The 15,000-nt window shown below is 47.7% G+C and overlaps 1 protein-coding gene across 7 annotated transcripts in view; it reads right to left on the bottom strand.

The window, feature by feature from the left end:
- LOC105890435 (RNA-binding protein Musashi homolog 2) overlaps positions 1-15,000 on the bottom strand; it is a 261,675-nt gene that overhangs the window by 178,779 nt on the left and 67,896 nt on the right. The window lies entirely within an intron of this gene.

Here is a 15,000-nt window from a genome sequence, read left to right on the forward strand (position 1 = left end):
ACACACACAGTAACACATCAACAAGACAGCCAGATGAGGCCTGGCGATAATAGCGGAGTTTAAAGCATTGCAGTGTGCATAATTAGGGCTGGATGAAAAATGCAGCGATATTGTTGAATATTACTAAAATATTCAAGCACTAAAAGATACAAAAAAATGAATACAAAATTAAAAGAAAGAACAAAGTACATGCACTAGCATAAGAAACATGGTGGAAAGAGACCCGCCTGTGTGTTGATCCCTTTTGGAGCACTGAGTAGAGAACCCGAAAGCAAAAGCCTGCGTAGAACCCTTAATAGAATCCGCAGTAGAGCCCAATAGAGCCGTTCTGGGAGATAGGTCTGAAATAGAGCTTTGCCCGAGAACAGAACCTTAAAAACAGGCCCACCAGGAGAGCTTCGCCATAAGCCCCGGACGTTACCGCCCCCCCGTCGAGAAGGACTGGAGGTCTACTTCCAGAATGAAAGTGCAGTAAGAATAGAGCGCACGTTTTAGAGCTCAATCATAAGGCATATAAAAATAGAAATGTTTTAACCTGGATTTAAAAAATTGCAACATCTGGGGCACATCGAAGATCTTTTGACAGTTTGTTCCAGTTGCATGCAGCATAACATTTAAGGGCTGCCCCACCATGTTTAGCGTGGACTCTTAACTCGAGCAAGTGAGCTACCAAACTCATGCTTATTTCATAAATCACATAAAGTGGTCAAATATGACCACCATCAGAAATGGAATAATCATCACTGAGGTTTTAGATCGTGTTTACGTCATTAAGAACTATAATCTTCCCATGCCTGTGCGCTCTTTAACGTGGCCATCAATTCTCTGCATTTCTCCTCACTTTCCTGTTTCTGCCTTTTAGTCACGCAGGATTAGTTTCTGGGAAACGTTTCAATTGTGCACAAGAAAAGGCAAACGGCTGGAGTTACTGCGACCACAACAGAGCCCTTCAGATCCCTCTAATCAAATCAGAGGGCAGGCAGAGGAGGAGGAGGAGGAGTCACCCAAACCAAGCGAAGAACTCCCGCTGCCGAGAGGCCTCGTCTTCGTCCTCGTCCTCGTCCCGGCCTCCACTCACGCTACGCACAGGGCCTCACCAGTCAGAGAGAGAGACAGTGTGTTTGATGTGTGCGTATATGTGCGTGCAAGTGTGTGTGTGTGTGTGTGTGTGTGTGTATGTTCATGAGTGTGTGTGTGTGTGCGTGTGTATGTTCATGTGTGTGTGTGTGTGTGTGTGTGTGTGTGTGTGTGTGTGTGTATGTACATGTGTGTGTGTGTGTGTGTGTATGTACATGTGTGTGTGTGTGTGTGTGTGTGTGTGTATGTATGTACGTGTGTGTGTGTGTGTGTGTGTGTGTGTATGTATGTTCATGTGTGTGTGTGTTTGTGTGTGTGTGTGTGTGTGTGTGTGTGTGTACATGTGTGTGTGTGAGTAAATGTTTCAGCATTCCGTGTCCCTTTCTCCGCCCAGCTTTCTGTCATGCACCAAATGTAAAAAGACGCCGTGGCTTTAACCAGTCAGCCAAATCAACATCCTGCGAGCCATTAGGAACCCCATTCCGTCCTGTTAAATATCTGACATGTTTGTTTCTGCCTGACTACGCATACAGGGACTTTTAAATCCACATCTAAATGCTCAACACTTAAGACAATCACCATTTTCTCCCCTCTCTCTCTCTCTCTCTCTCTCTCTCTCTCTCTCAAACACAACTAGCGTCTGCGTTGGGAAGGAGTAAGAGTGCATTAAAACCTCAATTAATTTCCAAGCGGGGAGAAAATACACAGGGCTATTACCCAAAGCAGGGAAGGGCACCATCGCGCAGCTAAGTGCATCAGCAACGGAGCGCGCTCAGTGCATTAAGCAGCGCCACGGCCCACCCAGCAACTCCATGTTGTTCTACAACTGGGGGCTTCAAGCCATTAACATGACAACAGCACTCTGACAACACAACACAACACAACACAACACAACACAACAACACAACACACGTAGGATAACAACAGACTGGTTCCCACGGCACACCGGCAGCTTTGTGTTCTTGGCGTACGGCTCAGACTCAACAGCACACACAAACACACACACAGAAACACACACACACAAAGGCGCACCTGTAAAGACAGGGGTGCATATAGGCATCAACAAAATGAGTCATCAGCACGACATGTGTGTGTGTGCATGTGTGTGTGGGTGTGTGTGTGTGTGTGTGTGTGTGTGTGTGTGTGTGTGTGTGTGTGTGTGTGTGTGTGTGAGAGAGAGATAGAGAGAGTGGTGATTTGCATCAGAGGCCATGGCATTTGGCTGGGACTGAGGTGGCGATGGTCAGATCATCCGGCCACCCAGACACGCTCCTCTCTCTCTTCTCCTCTCTCTCCTTCCTGTCCCCTCTCTCTCCTCCCTTTCTTCTCCTCTCTCTCTTCCCTAGATCTATTCTCTTCCAACTCTCTCTTCCCTTTCCTCCTCTCCCTCCTAGATCCCTCTGTTTCTTCTCTCTCTCTCTCTCCCACCTCTCTTCCTCTCCCTACTCCCTCCTTTAACCTCTCTTCCTCCTTTCTCCTCCTCTCCTTCCATCTCTCTCTCCCCCCTCTCTCCACCAATCTCTCTCTCCCTCTACCCCCCCTCTACCTCCATCTCTCCCTCCATCTCTCTCTCCCCCCTCTCTCCCTTCATCTCTCTCTCCCCCATCTCTCCCTCCATCTTTCTCTCCCTCCATCTCTTTCCCCCCTCTCCCTCCATCTCTCTCCATCCATCTCTCTCTTCCCCATATCTCCCTCCATCTTTCTATCCCTCCATCTCTCTCCCCCCTCTCTCCCTCCATCTCTCTCCCGCCATCTTTCTCTCCCTCCATCTCTCTCTCCCCCATCTCTCCCTCCATCTTTCTCTCCCTCCATCTCTCTCCCCCCCTCTCTCCCTCCATCTCTCTCCCCCCATCTCTCTCTCCCCCCCTCTCTCCCTCCATATCTTTCTCCCCCCTCTCTCCCTCCATCTCTCTCTCCCTCCATCTTTCTCTCCCTCCATCTCTCTCTCCCCCCCTCTCTCCCTCCATCTATCTCTCTCCATCCATCTCTTTCTCCCTCCATCTCTCCCTCCATCTCTCCCCCCCATCTCTCTCTCCCCCCTCTCTCCCTCCCCCTCTCTCCCCCCCATCTCTCTCTCCCTCCACCTCCTGTTCCTCTCAGGTAATCAGTGCTGTCTGCAGCCCCAGTGCTGTGTCCCACCCCGCGTGTGATAAAGGCCTCCGTGAGTATTTATCAACATCACTCACTTTTATCACACTCGATCTCCGTAATAGAAACACAAGTCAGTGTTCATCTGGACCCCCCGCCTCCTACCGCTCTCTCGGCTCCTCGGCGTGATAGATAAGCTGACCGTCCGCCCTGACTAGCCGTTGTAAGTCATTTCCCCGCAACCCTGCACTAGCCACCCGCGGCCTGTCTGCGGCCGGTTAAGTTTTTAGCGCCGTCTTTATACTTTCTGACAGGGCTGCCCAAAGGCTGATGGGATTTGTCGGAGGCCTGGAACAACGCAATTACTTTTCCCTATTTCTCTGGCCGCTCGCCGCCGCCGTGACAACAGAAAACAGGCCCTCTCTGGCACTGCTGGGGAATTGGTTCAAGCGCTGGCCGCTTCCACAGGCCTCCCTAGTCAGAGAGAGAAAGTGTGTGTGTGTGTGTGTGTGCGTGTGTGTGTGAGCATGTGAGCGGGTGTGTGCGCATGTGTGTGTTTGTGTGTGTGTGCGCGTATGTGCATGTGTGTTTCAGCATCAAAGCTGAGGGTGAAAATACTTAAGACATCAGCGCTCATGGTTTTTGAAATACAACAAAGAGCTCAAACACTGTGTGTTTGGGTGTGTGTGTGTGTGTTTGTGTGCTTGTGTGTGTGTGTGTGTGTGTATGTGTATGTGTGTTTCAGCATCAAAGCTGAGGATGAAAATACTTAAGACACCAAAACTCAAACCCACACACACACACACACACACACACACACTTCCAAGGCTCATGGTTTATGTCCATCCCAGCTCCATCAACATCAACTACCTCCTCTGTGTGCCCTCAGCAGGACTTAAACATATCAGAGCCACACACACACACACACACACATATTAACTGACTAACGAGGGATGGGGATGACTGGTGAGAGCCACACACACACACACACACACACATGGCCGGTGACCCCACGATACAACGTCACAACACATCATCCACTGCTCAATTTGACTAGCGTTGTGTATTTGCGTGACGTGCTAAGTATTCCTGAGACATATTTAGATCCATTTCCATTTCCGCGTTGCAAATGAGGGGCCCCCGGAGGAGCATTTGTTCTACCTGACGGGAAGAAGCTATCAGCGCTCTCGCTCCGCTCCTCTCCTCTCCTCTCTCGCTCCTCTCCTCTCCCCTGCTCTCGCTCGGCCGGGGGATTGGGAGATTTAGTGCGTCTGCGGTTAATGCAGCGGCTTCTCATCAGCGCTGCAAATTTGACTGGTTGCAGCTGTGCCACCGCCGCCTCACCAGAGAGTGTGTGTGTGTGTGTGTGTGTGTGTGTGTGTGTGTGTGTGTGTGTGTGTGTGTGTGTGTGCGTGTGTGTGTGTGTGGAGAATATGAGCCGATGATGAGATATCAGCGTTATGAAGACGTATACGGCAAAGACAGGCCAAAACCAATTAATAACGGCTGATATGATGTAGCAGGAAGAGGGAAGGATCATTTTTGAAATTATTATTTCTTTTTTTTTTTTTACGGCGGAGGAATATGAAGAAAGTGTGATGTTATACTGGGTGTCCATAAATAAAACATGAGCCTTTCAAAGGCTTATTTTCTGTTCTTTTCATGCCTTTCCCTCACGAATGAACACACACACACACACACACACACACACACGTAGGAATGTCTACAACAGAGGGAGTTGTGATAGGCAGCTGAGAGGAGCATACCACACATGGGACAGGGGCGGTGTGTGTGTGTGTGTGTGTGTGTGTGTGTGTTTGTGTGTGTGGTTGGTAGAGTTGACCCTTTCACACACACCCTTCTGCTTTCCTCTCATCTTCAGATCCTGTTCTGCAGCCGCCTGGCAGAGAGGGGCACACGAGGTCACTTCCTCTCGCTCAAGGGCACTCTTTAACCCTTTCCTCCCCTGAGGCCGCCAGGCACGCTGTCAATCAAAGAGGTTTCCATGCCAACCACAGAAGGAGAGCTGGACATGTCTCTCTGTATCAAAGCTAGCTGCCTATCTGCAGCTGGACCAGAGCACAGGCATTAACCCTCTAGGGACTGAGGCCTGTTAGACTTGTTTAGGGAGTCTGACATGCCTTGATGTTTTTGTATATTTCCTGGAACTAAGGGGCATATATGTAGAAGATGAAAGGTTGCTGTGGGTGTTCTTTTTATGACTCTAGGACAAAAACTTGCGGGGCTTTAAAGGCATATTGACAACAAGAACAATAGCCTCAACAAGCTATTTACCTGCGGGGGACTCCACACCAGCGGTCCATCCCTGATGATACGCACACCTCCATGAGAAACTAGCTATAGCGCATAGCAGTGTGTAATATGACAGCCACAGAGGAGGAGAGGATGAGCAAGATTTAAGTCAAATAATAACAAGAGATTTTCCCTTCCAAAGTGTGTTATCTTGAATGATTACACTTCTGACATAGCAGTCGTGTATCTTATTCAGAGTTTCAATTTAAGGAACTATAGTTTGTGGATGTGACGGCTGTACACTGCTAGGGTGTGAGCGGTCCCTGTGAGTGTGGATGTGGCGGCTGTACACTGATATCGGTCCCTGTGAGTGTGGATGTGGCGGCTGTACACTGATAGGGTGTGAGCGGTCCCTGTGAGTTACGCCCTGTGGTTTTGAGACATAGGCATAAAAGACCCATTTTCTGCCACCACGTTATGTTAACTAATCCGAAATAAAAATTTAGAGAGTGAATTTTTGGCAAAACAGTTTTTGAACTATTGCCCAAAAAGTGCTTTGACCCTACCCCACTTCCGGGGGTGCTAGCACCAAGGGCAACGCACACCTAGGGGCACAAACCTTGATATTCTGTACATGTGGGGTTAAAACCACACCAAGTTTCACCAGACCCAAAGTTGGGCAAAAAAATGGGGTAAAATTCAGCAAATTGCTCCTCGCGGTCCACGGTACAAAGTCGTGGTTCTTTAAATGGGAATTAAACATAGTGGCTCAGACCGGGCCATAAACAATCCGAGCCAATCAACACGGTGCTTCTGGAGCACGGAATGGAGACGTGTAATTTGATCTGCTGTTGAGCTCAAATATCGACCTTTTGCAAAAACCAAAACCAAATCGCAGATTGCATCTTTAAAACCAGCTAAAGGAATTAATGAATTAGAGTCGTACAGATACAAGTCAAGGTCAAGGTCAGACGTAATTACACCAGAAAGGTCCGTTTTCATCCTGGCCAGGGAATCAGGGTTTTGGACAGAAGAGAGGTGGGAAGGGCTGATATCTCAGTAGGCGTCTCCACTCCCCCCGCTCATCGTCTCTCTTCCTCCCTCTGGCAAATCAGTCACCCTGCATTTACCTGCACTTGATTCCTCTATTGGCGCTCATTAGGGAAATCACAGCACGGGGAAGAGGGGGGATTACTGCACGGCTCCAACTTTGGCTTTTCTCTTAAACAAGGGCACGTGGATTAGGGCCAGCCAGCCAGCCTGTCTCTACAAGGTCTCCTTCATGGCAAAGCCAAGCTCAGTTTTTTATTTATTTTCTTCCCTTTTGCTTTTTCTTTTTTTTTCCTTCCCCCAGCCCCAATCAGAGGCCTTTCTGTTTGCCTTGTTGATTTTCAAAGCCAGCTGATTACGGCGAGACAGTAAGCTACTGGAAGAGGCCTGACGCCCCCTCCTCCAGAGCCCCTTCTCTCCCCCTCTCTTCCCATCCAGGCCTGATTGCCGCTTGATAACCCCCTTCGCCATGCTCTGCTCCAGTCGCCCCCCCGCCCTTCTACCCGCCCCCCCAAATGCAGGCAGATGTGACCTAAAGCATGATAACCCCCCCACACACACACACACACACACACACACAGCTAATGCACCCAGACACATTTATGTCAGGAAGCAAGCAGGAAATGCGTTCTAATTGCAGTTTGGCAGCGTGGCGTTAGTGTCCCAACATGATGTGGGTGATCTCTGTCCTCTAGTGTGGTGTTAGTGTCCCAACATGATGTGGGTGATCTCTGTCCTCCAGCGTGGCGTTAAGTGTCCCAACATGATGTGGGTGATCTCTGTCCTCCGAGGAAGACCACAAGCTAGCTACCTAGCACACTAACCACACATTAACCACATTCTCCTCAGGGTGCTTTTAATACAATCAATTCCAATTCATACCAGAGTTACTGGAATTGATTAGCCGGTATCACATCTGGAATAAGCACAGTTATCATAGAAAGTGGTTAGGACTACATCAGCACTCTCTAATTAGGGACCGTGTTCGTTTTCAACAAAGGGAGCATGTATGGCGGGAGCAGACCGGGATTCACATTCTCATTCTGACACAAACACAGACGGCTGTGGTCAGATCCGCTATCTGAGGGTGGGAGTATTAATGCTTCCATTCACAAACACATACACACACACACACACACACACACACACACACACCTCCTGCCATGTCAATGAACAGAGAGAGCATCTGTCTGCAGTCCCTCTCGCTGATCAAAAGCCCCAGCCTCAGGCTCTGGCGCCCGCTGTCATTACACGTCCAGCGCAGGTAAACACCTGGACTCCACCGCCGCCCGAAGAGATTAGGCAGATGATGAGAATCTGAACAGAACCATCCAAGACTAATGAGGATCTGGAAAAGCTCTAAATGCTCGAACATTTTTCATTTTGAGTGAGAAATGTCTGCCTTACATGCAAAAAAAACAAACAAACAAACAAACAAACAAAAAAAAACTGCTAAATCTGTACAAGTGACGATTATTTGAGTGTTTCAGTATTTAGAGTATAGATTTAAAGCAGGTCCACCCAAACTGCAGAGCTCTGTATATGAACATAGGTGAAGGTATTTATAGGTGTACTAGGCATCTAGCTGATCTCCTGAGGAGATGAAGCGGCCATACATCGATCTCCTCTCCCTTTATAAAACAGGCCCAATCTGTGCTGTGCTGTGCTGTGCTGTGCTGTGCTGTGGCGTGGCCAATAATGGATCCCTAATTGCTAATTACAATACAATTAGAGGCGGAACGATGAGAGGCAAAGATGCTTAGTGCAAACGCGAAGCGACAGGTCAGGCCACTCCAGAGTGCCGTGCAGGATTACGGCGGCCATTTGCAAACAAGCGGCGCCACAGGAGGACCCCGCCGGAGGAGGCTGACAAGCTGCCCGACCAAAACTCATCAAAATTCTGGCTCCAACAACAGGAGACCTTTTCAAGCCACGCGGCAATCAGCCAGCGCTGAACCTCTGGGCACGAGCAGTGTGAATTAAGCACACTCAGAGAGAGAGAGGGGGGGGGGAGAGAGAGAGGGAGGGAGAGAGGGAGGGAGAGGGAAAGAGGGGGGGAGAGAGAGGGGGAGAGAGAAAGAGAGAGAGAGAAAAAGAGAAAATTCAGAATAGCACTGTACAAAAGGGAAATAGGACAAAAGCCGCAGAGCCAACCATCTTGCCATAAACAGGGCAGAGAATGAAGTGTTTATGGCAGCTGCGGCGGGAGGAAGTTCCGAGCGCCGTCTCCCCTTCCTACAGCTGTGTTGACAAAGCTGACATCCTTTATGATCTAGAGCGCTGATGAACATTCGCTCGCGCCAGTGAGGCATGTTTAAACGATAACGACGTACATCAGGGTGATTTAGTGGCTCAGTGCGGAGGCCAGAAACCAACCTCAGTAGCCTACACGGCCGCTGCTGCTGCAACACCACAGAGGCAGGTAGAGGCCAGTTCTATCTGACAGATTAGATGTACTTGTGCACACGGCCTCTGCGCTTATGGAGATGGATAGCAGAAGCTTATGGAGGCCTGTAGGGCTCTTGAGATGCCCCGACCGATATAAACACACACCGAAACATTTATACACTCGCTGGGAAAGCTCAAAGTCCTTCACGTATACTTACATTCATTCATTTCTAACTCCCACCTCCGAAACCATTCATAAGGTCCCTTAATGTGCGTTAAGGGGCGGTTCATTTGGAAGCAAGCTTCATTCATTTCTCCTGAATGTGTTTGTATGCGGTAGCCTGCCTCTTCATTGTCCCTGGATCCCAAGAAAGCACTTACTCAATATTCCATTTTAAATTCCTAGATAATTTGATTAAATTCCTCGATTTTTTTTTGTTTGTTTCAAAGTGACTCAAAGAAAAAAAAATCATTAAGTTCTAAAAAATTGAGGGACTATTATCACTTGGTACACGCATGAGCGAAAATCCAAATGCAGTCCGAAAGTGCTGGTCATAGCTAGTCTTAAAAATAATATTATGATAATTAAAGTGCTTGCCCCAGGCGATTGAAGCAATCCTTCAGCGAGGGGGCTCTAAACATTTAAGAAATTACCTCCGCTGTTCAGCTGCAAGCAAAACACCTTTATAAACGGGCTGAATATTAGTGTTTCCACCTCTTTCAAGGGCCGTTCCAGTTAACAAGGGCATTTTCATCAGACGCTCCCCAGAGCGCACTAGCGCAGCTCACAGCAGTGGATAGGACACTTGGCTTTAAAAAGCAGTGGATAGGACACTTGGCTTTAAAAAGCAGTGGATGGGACACTCATCTTTAAAAAGCAGTGGATAGGACACTTGGCTTTAAAAAGCAGTGGATAGGACACTTGGCTTTAAAAAGCAGTGGATAGGACACTTGGCTTTAAAAAGCAGTGGATGGGACACTCATCTTTAAAAAGCAGTGGATAGGACACTTGGCTTTAAAAAGCAGTGGATAGGACACTTGGCTTTAAAAAGCAGTGGATAGGACACTTGGCTTTAAAAAGCAGTGGATGGGACACTCAGCTTTTAAAAGTGATCAGCGTTTCATTGCACTGTTGGGAGAATGGAGATTTATTTATTTATTTTTTTCACTACTTTGTAAAGAAAATGCATCATACAACGTAAAGCATTGTCTGTGGCTCTGTAGCAGCCGAACACACAACCTCCCTTTGGATCTAATGGACAGATGGATGGATGGATGGATGGATGGATGGATGGACAGATGGATGGATGGATGGATGGATGGATGGATGGACAGATGGATGGATGGATAGGGAAATGTATCGCTCAGATGACATAAGAGGCGGAAAAACGGAGTTAATAGCTTCATCTGCCGATGGTCACCAATCAATATGATACCCAGAGGCTCAGGCACCAACAGGTACTGTGGGACAGGGATCGACTCGCCCCCACCCCCGCACACATATACACACCACACACACACACAAAAACACACACACACACACAAAAACACTTGGGTCCAGTCACTGTCACCCCTGTGGCTCAAACCTGCTAGCAACAGTGACAGGACAAGTGTGTGTGTGTGTGTGTGTGTGTGTGTGTGTGTGTGTGTGTGTGTGTGTGTGTGTGTGTGTGTGTGTGTGTGTGCGTGCGAGCGGGTCCCTGTCAGATACCCACGCGAGCAGCGGTTTAGACATGACTCTGACACTGCCCAGGGCAGATCGATGCATCGGCCGCGGTGAAGCCCCAAGCAAGGCCCCCGGGGCTGGCTTCAGACATGCCCGCGTTTAAAAAGAAGAAACAACAGCCCCGAGTGGGGGAAACGTCGCCACAACTACATCAGCCTCATCGATTTCAGGGAAATGTGGCGGCGGCCACGTTATGATTCCATAATTAGAAGAGGTTCCGCTCAGGCCACAAACAGATGTGTGAGGAGGGAGGGGAAGTGGCGCCACACTTGACTGAACCACCAAGAGGGCTCTACTTCACACGGCCCTTGAAACAGGTTCTGCTCAGGGAAGGGGCGCTGGAGCGCTCAAGCGCTGGGTCCTGCAGTTCCTCAGTGTGGTGCAAGAGGGACCTTCAGGGAACCCCCCGATCATTAAAACACACTCACTGTACAGCCCAGCACCACACAACTGGGCCCAATCCTGTTCAAAGGGCTGCCAACTCCGGACCACATCAGTGCCTGATCCACTAAAGGCCGACACCCACTGACGACATCAGCGCTTTTAGTTCTTTTTAAAGGAGCACTGGTGGTGCCGGTGATGCGAGTTTTTCTTCCGTATCTGTAACTTGTATGTACCTATGTATAACTATAGTATTCCTTGAGCGTCAGGTCCATAGAAATGAATTCAATGCAGGTATTTGGACCGTCTTCAACTTTTTGAGACAACTTTTATGGCCCTGTGGGTTCAGAACATGACTTTCCTTTCATTAGCACAAACATTGCCAGTAGTAATACAAAATAGCTAATGTTACCCAGCTTATATAGAGCAAGTAGTTAGCTAATAAGAACAAAATGTTATTGCTAGTCGTTGTTGTTGTTAACGCAAAATTAAGTCCTGTTTTCACTGTTTTGACGGTATAATTGCTAATAGAGTTTATTAAGTCCTGTTTTCACTGTTTTGACGGTATCGCTGCTAACAGATAAATTAAGTCCTGTTTTCACTGTTTTGACGGTATCATTGCTAATATAGTTAATTAAGTCCTGTTTTCACTGCTTTGGTGCTTTGACAGTATCGCTGCTAATAGATAAATGAAGTCCTGTTTATATATAATATGCAATCTATAGGGAGACATAAAGACAGAGAGCATAAAGACACTACCCCACTGAAGGAAGCTCTGAGTGTCTGTGTGGAACAACAACCTTGTCCCCTTGAGGACAAAAGAAGTGAAGAGTGAGTGCTCGTTTGCCGCCCCGATGCCCTGGCGCTCTGCATGGGACTGGCACTGCCAGTCTCCTCTGGCCAGTGTGGGGTTATCACGCCGCACTGCACTCGCCCGGGCACGGCTCAGCCCACTGGGCACCACACACACACACCGGCACCCCACAGCGGGCCCGACACGGCTCAGCCCACTGGGCACCACACACACACACACACACACACCGGCACCCCACAGCGACCCCGACACGGCTCAGCCCACTGGGCACCACAGTGACCCGCTCTGCATGACCAGCCATCTCTTACGGCTGCACTGACCAGCTGTGTTTGTGTGTGTGTGTGTGTGTGTGTGTGTGTGTGTGTGTGTGTGTGTGTGTGTGTGCGTACGTGTGTGTGTGTGTGAGAGAGTTTGTGATTGTCTGTGTGTGTGTCTGTGTCCAATACCACTACTATATAAATGAACAACAATTAATGTATACACTGTTGCCATTAAGTAAATAAAAGAAATGTATGACACAAACCCAGGTAGTCATTTCAGTGTCCTATTCTGACTCAGTGAAGCTTCATTGTCCCATACCCACAGTGCAATGGCCTTCCCCACATACACTCAACACTTTGGTGAGACCATCACAAATGTAGCGGTACTCCAACACAACCCCATTTCCTCTGTGCCACACTGTTGCTAAGAGGACAGGAAGAACAGAACAGCAAATGAGAGGAATTAGCTTACGATTTCTCCCAACAGCCTCAGCAGTTCAGCCAGCCACAGCCAGCCCCCCCCTCCCCCCTCTACCCACACACACACACACACACACACACACATACACACACATACACATAGACACACTCACATACACACACACACACACACATACACATAGACACACTCACATACACACACACACATACACATAGACACACTCACATACACACACACACAGACACATAGACACACACACATAAACACACACCCCAGCCACTTCGGGTGAAACTGTGCAGCTAAGCAAGGAAGCCCACAGCTGGTGTGCCTCTGGGAGTCTGGGAGAGATGAGCTTCAACAGCAACGTGAGGAGGAGAGGAGGAGAGAGGGGGAGATGAGGAGAAGGGGAGGAGAGAAGAGGAGGAGGAGAGGAGGAGTGGAGAATAGGAGGAGAGAGGAGAGGAGGAGGAGTGGAGAAGGAGAGGAAAGGAGAAGAGAGGAGAGAAAGAGGAGAGGAGAGGAGAGGAAAGTAATTGCCAATGCATCACTCACATCCTAGCTCTTGCTTTCCTTCTTCTCTTTCCCTGTCTCACTCTCTCTTTTTCACCTCCCATCATTCTCTGCCTCCTCTATATTCTTTATATTCTCTCCATCATTCTCTCCCTCCTCTATATTTTTTATATTCTCTCCATCATTCTCTCCCTCCTCTATATTCTTTATATTCTCTCCATCATCCTCTATATTCTTTATATTGTCCTTCTCTCCACAATCTCACTCGCTCTTATTTTTAAATAACTCCCATAATCTCTGACTTTCCCAGGAGTAATATCATTTAGCTTCGCTCTCTTAGTCATTTCTTCATGCAATCCCAACACTCCTTTTCCCATCATCCCTCAGTGTGTCTCCGTCTCTCCCTCCCTTTCTCGCTGTAAATTCATTTCCCTAATGCAAGACATTTTAAACAGGCTCACTGAACACCATACTAAAACAGCAACAAAATGAACCATCAGTGATATTTCATTCAGAGCATTTTGTTTTGTAGCACAGGATCCAAGCACAAAAAGGGTGATGGTAACCTGTACAACCAATCCACCTCTAAGTGAAGGATCAATCGGCTCGACAACTAGTTTGGTTTAGAGCCGATACAGGTTTGTGACTTAACGCGCTTAATTTCATAGGCTTCACAAATGCACTTATGACGACAGGACACACTAACCCATCGTGTGTCTCATGGGCTCTTCAGTGAAATACAGAGTACAGGGGACGTTAAGTACCCACAATTTAAATGCCATCATAAAGAACAGTTGACTTTTATGTAACCAAGCATTTGCGAGAGCAGGGTAAATCAGTTTTACAGTATAAATTGCTTCCCTCCACTACGCCGACAGTCTGCCCATTTTTACAGCCCTCATATTTTACATTAACAATCGCCTTCATTCCCCAAACTATCTTATCTGCTCATTGTTCCTGTGTTAGATCATTACCGCCCGAACACGGCTCAGGGTGAGCGCCAGCGAGCACCGATAAGAGCTCGGTGTGCCACTAGTGAAATTATTACCAGTCATCCACTCAAAGTTTGCTCCGCGTTAGAGCTGGAATCCACTTTCTGGGTCTCCCAAACCCCATTAGGACAGAGACGTTTTATGTCCTCATTTAACCGGCGCGACACCGATAAAATCGCTCGGAGAATCTGAAATGTGTAACGCTGTCAAAAGCTTCAGTGTTTCTGATACTACTGTGAAGGCTCTGAGTTTAAAACATGTAAACAGTCAACGACATAAAATAGAGTACCACTACCGGCGGGACACTTAATGCAAACCCACTCAAACATGGTCTATAAGTCTATGAAAAGTACTTTAGACCTCATACTCTTTAATAGTCATAGTGATGGTTGCTAAAGGTGATAGCGATAGTAATAGTAATCTGATTGATCTGATATGTTGAATCGTTCTTCAGCATATATTAATAACAAACAACACTAACGTCACCGTCACTACTGCTCAGCCCAGGGCTTCGAGGAAGACCGTGGGAGTGTGGCTAAGAGCAAAGCACACCACGTCACTGTGACGGGAAACACTGTCACACATACAGCTGGACTGTACTCACAGATTCATGTGAATGTCAGAGACCAATGTCTTCACAGAGTCATGGTAAAAAAGGGAGAAAAATATTATTTCAAAAGTATGAAATGAAAGACTTCTGTGAAGGAAATAATCTCCTCTTTTCACCTCTGCAACGAGGTAGTGATCTTCTTCTTTCTGTTTTCCAACTGCCCTTAGTTTCATTCTAAGCTTGCAAAGCGATTGAATCAAATCCTAAGAACAGAAATAATAAATCATTCTCCTACCGAGCGCTGCTGCCAAGAAAAAAAAGAAGGATTTTTAAAACTATAAAAAGACACCAGAGAGGTGAGGAAGCGCAGAGTGAAAGGGAACTGAACACACAGACATAGTGAAAAGGAACTGAACACACAGCCATAGTGGCTTCTAGCGCTGCTGAACTGAACACACAGACATAGTGG

The sequence above is a fragment of the Clupea harengus genome, chromosome 8 (genome assembly GCF_900700415.2).
Source record: "Clupea harengus chromosome 8, Ch_v2.0.2, whole genome shotgun sequence".
Classification (NCBI taxonomy): Eukaryota; Metazoa; Chordata; class Actinopteri; order Clupeiformes; family Clupeidae; genus Clupea; species Clupea harengus.